This window comes from Pinus tabuliformis, chromosome 9 (assembly GCF_031772625.1).
Source record: "Pinus tabuliformis cultivar Carrire ecotype Pingquan chromosome 9, CPIR1, whole genome shotgun sequence".
Lineage (NCBI taxonomy): Eukaryota > Viridiplantae > Streptophyta > Pinopsida > Pinales > Pinaceae > Pinus > Pinus tabuliformis.
In genome coordinates, this window is record NC_142307.1 from 687,887,655 (window position 1) to 687,895,723 (window position 8,069).

Consider the following 8,069-nt stretch of genomic DNA (forward strand, 5'->3'; position numbering starts at 1 on the left):
TGGATCTCCCAAAATCAACTGATGAAATTTGAGAGGGAAAACCACTCCAGAGATCCAAAATTCCAAATTTGAAATGAAATGATGAAAATGAAAGGTAAAACTACATTTTATGTTTACTATTCACGTACTTCAAGTAAAAAGTTAGTTTTAATTCATTTTTCGTACATAAATATGTATTTCTAATCAATTTGATGGAGTGATTGAGCAGGTTAAACGACCATCGAAAGAATCTCATGTGTTAAACAATAAACTGAACATCTTTGACCACTTGATCTGAGCATAGTTTCCGCAAGGTTCAAGCTCGTTAAAAAATGAACCCGTACCCACACTGAGCATATGTTATCGCATGGTTCAAGCTCGTTAAAAAAAAACCCACCGCAGAGCATATGTTCCCCCAGAGTTCAAGCTCGTCAAAAAATGAACCTACCTTCGGTAAATAACCTTTGTGATTGCCATTACATCAGCCTTTTGAGCTTTGGTTGTGTTCCTCCCATCACCTCCATTCTTTTGGCCGATCATACACTTCCACTTGATTATTTACCTTTTTGAGGAACAGCTACGATGAGTGGTCCTATTAGCCACCCTCTTCACGTCACCATGTTTTGAGAAGTTCCAAGCTTACCCGGAACCAGTTGTTACCCTAGACACCACTCGTTCCTAAAAAATGAGTCCTCTTTAAACCCTTTCCAGAATCGTTAAATATGAAAAGAATTTCGAGCAATTGGCCTTTCCAGCTCGTTAAAGTGATGGGAAATGCCATCCCTCCAGCATATTTTAATCTTTTTCGGACTTGAGGCCTTATCTCATGAAAGAGTTCGAGCGTTTGTCTTTTTTGGCTCGCTAAAGTGATCGAAAAGTCATCCCTTTTGTATTATTTTAATCTTTTTCAGACCTAAGGGATTATCCTACGGAAAAGAACTTCTGGAGTTTCCTTTTCGTCCCTTTTCAAACTCTCTAAACATGAAAAGGACCGAGTTATCTTTGTTGTTAAACTCGTTAAAAAAATAGCGACAAACTTGTCCACCCAGACAAGAATGAGTTTCACTGTCGTTAGACTCGCTAAAACATAGCGACAGGCTTGCTCGAAGGGCAAATTATAGAACAAGCATATGTTATCCTCGTCAAGCTTGACAAAAATAAAGAGGTACTGGTCAGCAATGACTAGGGAAAAAGGGAAGAAAACTTGAAGAATTTTATGGTAGCAGGTCGCTCTTGAACATGACACTTTCACTCCATCACCATGATTGAGTCGGGTTGGGTTATTCCATTCACCGGTGATTTCACCATTGGTCTTTCACACCATCCATTTTTGGGGTTGACGCTACCAATCCATCTTAGTGTCGCCGATATGTTCAAGAGAAGTCATTCAGTTGAGAATTCACCATCCAGTTAATGCCTCATCCACTACAATACCTTCAACCTCCATTTTTCATGACTGCCATTCCTGAACCTTGTGTCATCGATCGTTTTCACCTCCAGAAAATCATTTTCTCCATTTCATGTCTTAGATGTGGGATACATTAAGGCCCTCCTACGAAAAATCACTTCTTGTCGACATCAGCTCATTATCCAAGAAGTCGCCTTAGAAACAACCCTTTCAGTACTTTGAAGCTTGCATGCCTTAATGGCAAGTTTCTCACTTCCGGCGACAGGTTGACATCAATGGCCTTCGACCAAAATATTTTGCGTGGTGTTCGATATCAGATCATATATTCACACCACGTGAATTGTACTGTAGTACCTTGAGGGTCATTATCATTATCGGTGATTCCTCTCGCGTCTGTTAACAACTCACATTATTGGTTGGTAATCAGGCGATGTCTTTCCATGTTCGACTTCAGAACATCTTTTCACATGGATCGACTTGTACATCGGGTGAAGATTGAACGAGTTTGAAGACCTCGGATCTAGTTTCATCCATTTGGTCTGCGATATATTCAGGTATATAAAGACATCAAATGTACACAGAAGCTGCACAGATGGTCATCCAAGCCAGGGACGATGACCCTACATATGAAGAATCGCCAGTCTAGTACTATAGACGATTATCTGTTCTATGTACATGAAATGAATTTATAAAGCTAAGCATGGGAATGCCTACCTCAGCTAGATCCTGAAAAATTATATGATGATGATGTATTGTACTGTATCTTATACAGGTCACCTTCTAGTTTCGAAAACCTCGGATCCTCATGTTAAAGAATTTCACCCGACATTAAATATTTACGACTTCATGCTTTAGGGGGCAACTGTTATAGACATATTTGGGCACTGCAACCCCAATCTTATATGTCGATAAAATAGGGCTCTTTAACCCCTAAAAGTGTTGTTTCATACCCTAAAAGATCATGGTCAACTGATTACATCATTCCCCAAAAGTTCCACCTGAAAAACCATCCAGAACTGGCCAAAACAGGACCATACTGACTGCTCCACTGTTAGGGTGCGATGCATACTGACTTCTACACTAGCCAGGTGCGATGCATACTGATGAGGCCTTCTGTAGGGTGCGATGAGTGAGGATGGACAAATGTCCGAGATAGTTTGCTAAGTGGATGCTCATGGAATCTTCCAGAAACTTCTCCTATGACACTTGCCTCTATGAATTCGCCGAGGGATGAGTAAGAGATCCAAGAAATCTCCAAGTGGAACAAAAAACAACAAGTGGAATGACACTAATGAAAAACCCAGAGATGACTCACACCCTTGCAGACATCTATAAATGGATCCCTCATCTGAGAGATCTGAAGGCTGGAATTTTGTAATTTGTAAGGAAGTGCTGATAGTTTGTATCTGAGAAAGAACATTGTATTGTTGGGTGATCTTGATTTTCATGAGGTGAAGAGGGCTTTGATGCTAGGAGGATGATGCTGGATCAGACAGCTGGGTTGTAGTTCTCCCTTCTATTTTAATAAAGTTCTTTGAGTTTTCCTCCATACAATTGTGTATTTGTGAATGCCATTGTATGTTCATTGTATTTTTGATTCTGTGATGCTTATGATATAATAGATCAAGATGCTTTGATGGTGTTTTGTTACTTTTTTTTCTACATGTATTCTCTAAGCGGGATAAGTAGGAGAAGAGGTGCAAGCTCTGTCGAGGGGGAGAGAGATCAAGCAAGGAGTTAAGCGGAAGATCCAGGTTGGTTCCTTTGCTTCTCTCTTATTTGTTATACATAGAGGAAATCGCAAATTGCTTTAAACTATTTGTTTCTAGGGTAGCTGCCAATCCTAGAGGGCTAGTCGATCAAAAAGACACTAGTTTTCCCAGAAACACACCTGGAACCTGTTAGAGCATGGAGGTAGTTGCGGAACAGCTAGTTAGTTGCAGAATAGGCTGCATTCTGTAGCTAATATACAAAAATTTATTCCAACAACAAAACATCAAAAGAATAACTTGTAAATCACTAAATGTCCTCCTCAAGACAGTATATACTAGTTATTAGTGATGAGAATGCATCTTTCTTATGGAAAAACAAAGAAAAGGAATGAGAAGAGGTTCTAGGGAAAGAGTAATTTTGAGGCTCAACATACCCCCACTGCAAAATCACTACATGTCCCCATGAAATTTTAAAAAATGTGAACTTATTTCTCCTATTGCATCTATTCTGACACTTCTGCCAGCACATCCAACTTCCTTTTCTTACTTCTCCTTGCATTGACTGCCATCCTGGGCTTCTTCATAAGAAGTATGTATTTGAGGTTGATAAGTGTTCTACTCAAATTCCTATTTTTCCTCTTCAACTTCCTATTTTTCTTGTACCATAATCCTAGGTGCAGCATTGTGTTGTCATGAATGGCTTTGTCTAGATTGTTCTGTTCCCTCAAGGTTTCATTTTATTTTTTAATATGCTTGTTCAAAATCTCTAACTCAAAGATTTCTTATTTGAGAGAGCTAGTTAGAGGTTCTTGTGGATTGACAGATTGCTCTAGATTGGTTGAGGATCCTGGATCCATTGAGGTATCCTTCCTCTCTAATGACTCTATGTAGTCACAGACTTGCTACTGTACTGGATCTATGACATGAGAAGTTCTGCTTGGGTTTCCTTCAAAATTCTGTGGAGGAGAGTTTTGTGGACTGTGTTCAGGTGGAATACTATCAGGAGATTGAACTGGGGTTTCTTCTTCTAATTTTATGAACTGGGCTCCTTTTGATGTTACCTTCCTCACCTTACCTTGGAGTCTAGAGATCCTTCTCAGGTTTTGGAAGCTTATGGTTTCTTCTCTTGTGTCCTTTTTCCTTTTCCCTATCTCCTTCTTTTTCTTGACTTTCTCTCTAATCTTGGTCAGTCTTTCGGAGAGTAATTGTTCATCTTCTTGTGGTGATGAAGGTTCAAGAATGTCTTCATTGATTTCTTTAGCTCTCTCTTTCATTTTTCCTTTCTGTTTAGTCTGCTTTCTAACCTCTGGTTTAGAAGCTATCTCTGCATCATTCTTTTGTGAGGAGGTTCCAGATTTGTTTTGAATGTTAATGCTGATCTTTCTCCTCCTACTTTTCTTAACATGACTCTCCTCAGGTGACTCTGGAGCATCCTGGAAAAAATTTCTTACCAAGAAATCTTCCTAGGTATCCCCTATACTTTTCAAATGGAATTCAACTAGTATTTTCACTAATCCATGATGATACATAGTTGTTTCTATGGATTCAATTTTCTTTTTGACATTCATAGCCATCCTTCTTATACTATTTAGAAGGAAGAAGGGAAGGTTGATGGTTCTATTTTCTAAGAAATTCATTAATAAGCGTATATGGTAAACATACATAAACCCAAATATTCCTTCACATGTAATGAATTTTTGCAATATCAACAACATATTACCCCATTTGTTCTTGAGTGCTGAAATAGGAATTCCCTTCCTAAATACTGTAACATCCATACCTGGGTTTCTAAGGATCACCTTCCAAGATTCACCATGAAATTCCTTGCTTTTAAACCATCTATCTCCTTGTCTCGGCAGCTCTGTTGCTTCTGCTATGAAGGATTTTGTGACTGCAAATTTAATATCTCCTATCTCCAGTTCTGTGCCATCAAATGACCTTGCAAAAGACTTGGTAATTTCCTTGTGGTAGCCGTCAAATTTCTCAATAAAATTTAACCATCCAACCTTCTGTAGCATCCCTTTAAGCTGTGGATACCCCTCCATATACTTTACACCTATTAGCTTTGTCCTGACAATAAGCCCCATATCCCTTGTTTTCGATTAACCTTCAAAATTACTCTTACTATCTATAAAATGGGTGCTATTTAAGAAATGGAATGACTGTGTGTATGGAAATGGAATGACTGCGTATATATGAAAATGGAAAGATTGTGTGTATATGAAAAATGGAATGACTATGTATATAGAAAATGGAAAGACTGTGTATATGAAATGACTGTATGTATATGAAAATGGAATGACTGATGTCTATGTGATAGAATGACTGCGTGTTATAGGAGAGATAAAATTAAGGGTTTACGTGTAATAAATAGACAGTAAGGTTTTAGAGAGTCGTAGATAGGTAGGTCACATCGTCATCTTGACCTTTAACTGGTGGAGTTGTGGAGGACCGTTTGAGTATAGGTTATGGAGTTTGAGGCAGAGATTTTTTATGAAAGAATCATTGAGACCGTTTGTCATTAAAGATGGAAGATATGGTGGAGATATAGTGGCGGTCAAATCAAATGATGGCCGATTAAGGACACATGTGATTATACATACTATACAAACTTATGTTTCCAAATTTGTTTTTGAAATAATCTTTGCATTTACCTTTGGAACCTTTACCTTTCGCTTGCTATTTTTTTTTTATGTTTATCCACAGGTACCTTGAGCATGGTTGGTCTTCAAATATTGATTTTCTTTCAATTCCCTGCATACATGATTTTATTATGAGTTGTACACTTGTGCCTGAACTGATAAACAAATTGTAGTTGCATAATCAAATTAGCTGCAGAACAGAATCAACTGCAGAACATGAAAAAGAATGTGAAATATGGCTTATGCATCATGAATGAAATGGAAGTGGCTATGTAAGTGAAATGAAATGAGATGTAAGACAAGATGATAAATAAAATGAAAATGGAATGAAAGCTGTAAAAGGAAAAATTGAAAAATTTATTGATGAAATATGACAATGAGATGAATTGAAACTGCAAAAATAAAACGCAGTGAGGTGAGATGAGATGATGAATTTGCAGAATCTAAACTGCAGAGTGACTGTAGCTTTTTGTCACCACTTATTACAGAAAGAAAATGGAAAATATAGGGTGTGAAAAACCTTTGATTTTCACCCTGTATTTTCTGTATAAGTATGCCAATCAATGATTGGTTTTCAACCTTATACAATTTTTTTTTTCTTTTATTTGTTTTTTTTAAGGAAAAATAAAGACTAAGTTAGTGGAGAAGAAGAATTCTTCTTCACTAGCTTCATTTCAGAATTGTCTTGGAAAATCTTAATGAACTCCTCTTTTGAAATTGGTTTCTGATATATCTTTAATCTATGACCATTCATAAGAAGAGGAGTTTTACTTTCATCTATTGTTCTTATCCTCACTGCTCCATTACTAAAGACTTTTTCAATCTCATATGGCCTAGGCCAATGAGTTTGAAACTTCCCTTAAAAATCTTTAAACTTTGAATCAAACAATAGCACCCAATCTCCCACTTGAAACCTCTTGTCCTTAATATATTTGTCATGCCATTTAGCCCTCTGTTGTTGGACTATAATAGTCCTTTGAATTGCCTCTTGCCTGATTTCATCAAGTTCATTTAATTTCTCCAGCCTATGCTTTTGTGCCTCTGATAAATCTAGTCCCAGTTGGACTGCCATCTTGAAAGTTCTGATTTGGAACTCTCTAGGGAATAGGACTTGTTTCCCATAAACAATTTCATAGGGTGTATGTCTCGTTGTGTTCCTCCATGTAGTTCTATAGGCCCATAAGGCTTCAGGAAGCCTTTCTGCCCAATCTCTTCTATGTAGATGCACAGTCTTGGTGAGGATTCCTTCAATCACTTTATTTGTAGATTTCACTTGACCATTTTCTTAAGGATGATAAGGAGTAGATTTCCTATGTTTGATCTTGTATTCTTCCACAAGCCCTTCCACCATGTTAGATGTAAATTGAGATCCCTAATCTGTCACAATTTCTCTTGGAACACCAAAATGAGTAAAGATGTCCTCAAAAAGAAAATTCACTAAAGATTTTTCATTAGAAAAAGGTAATGCTTTAGGTTCTATCCATTTAGTGACATAATCAGTGCATACCAATATATACTTCTTCTGCTTAGATGGAGGATTAATTGGTCCAACAAAATCTAAGGCCCACTTTTCAAAAGGTTCGATGAGTACCTAAATTTGTAATGGCATTTCATTTGAGGGAGTAGGTTTCCATACCCTTTGGCAGTTGTCACATCTCATGACATATTCTTTGGCATATTTGAAGATGGATGGCCAATAATATCCTAAAGAAAGGATTTTATAGGTTGTCCTCTTGTCAGCAAAGTGTCCACCACATGGCTCATCATGACATGCCTTAAGAATCTCAGGAATTTCATCTTCCCTGACACACCTTTTGATCATAAGATCTGGGCCTATTTTATACAATTCGTTAGTGATCCATGAATATCTTGCACTTACCTGAATAATTTTTCTTTTCTCTCTAGGAAACAAATGTGAAGGTAACTTTCCTGTGACTAAATAGTTAGCAATATATGCAAACCAAGGATTTTGAGTAGTTACTGCAAAAAGATATTCATCAGGAAACTTATCTTCAACCAGAGAATATTCTTTTATATTCTGAATCCTGGACAAGAAATCATCAACCGTGTTTTGTTTTCCATGTCTATCTAGCACAGTAATGTTGCATTCTTGCAAAAGTAAAAGCCATCTTGTAACTCTGCCATTAGTAATAGGTTTATTCATTAAATATCTAATTGCAGAGTGATCTGTATGAACAAAGGTTTCATAGCCTGTTATATAGTGTCTGAACTTGTTAATTGCATGAACAACAACTAAAAATTCCTTTTCAGTCACAGTATAATTTAACTCAGTGGGAGTCAAATTCTTACTTGTATAGTAAATGGCAT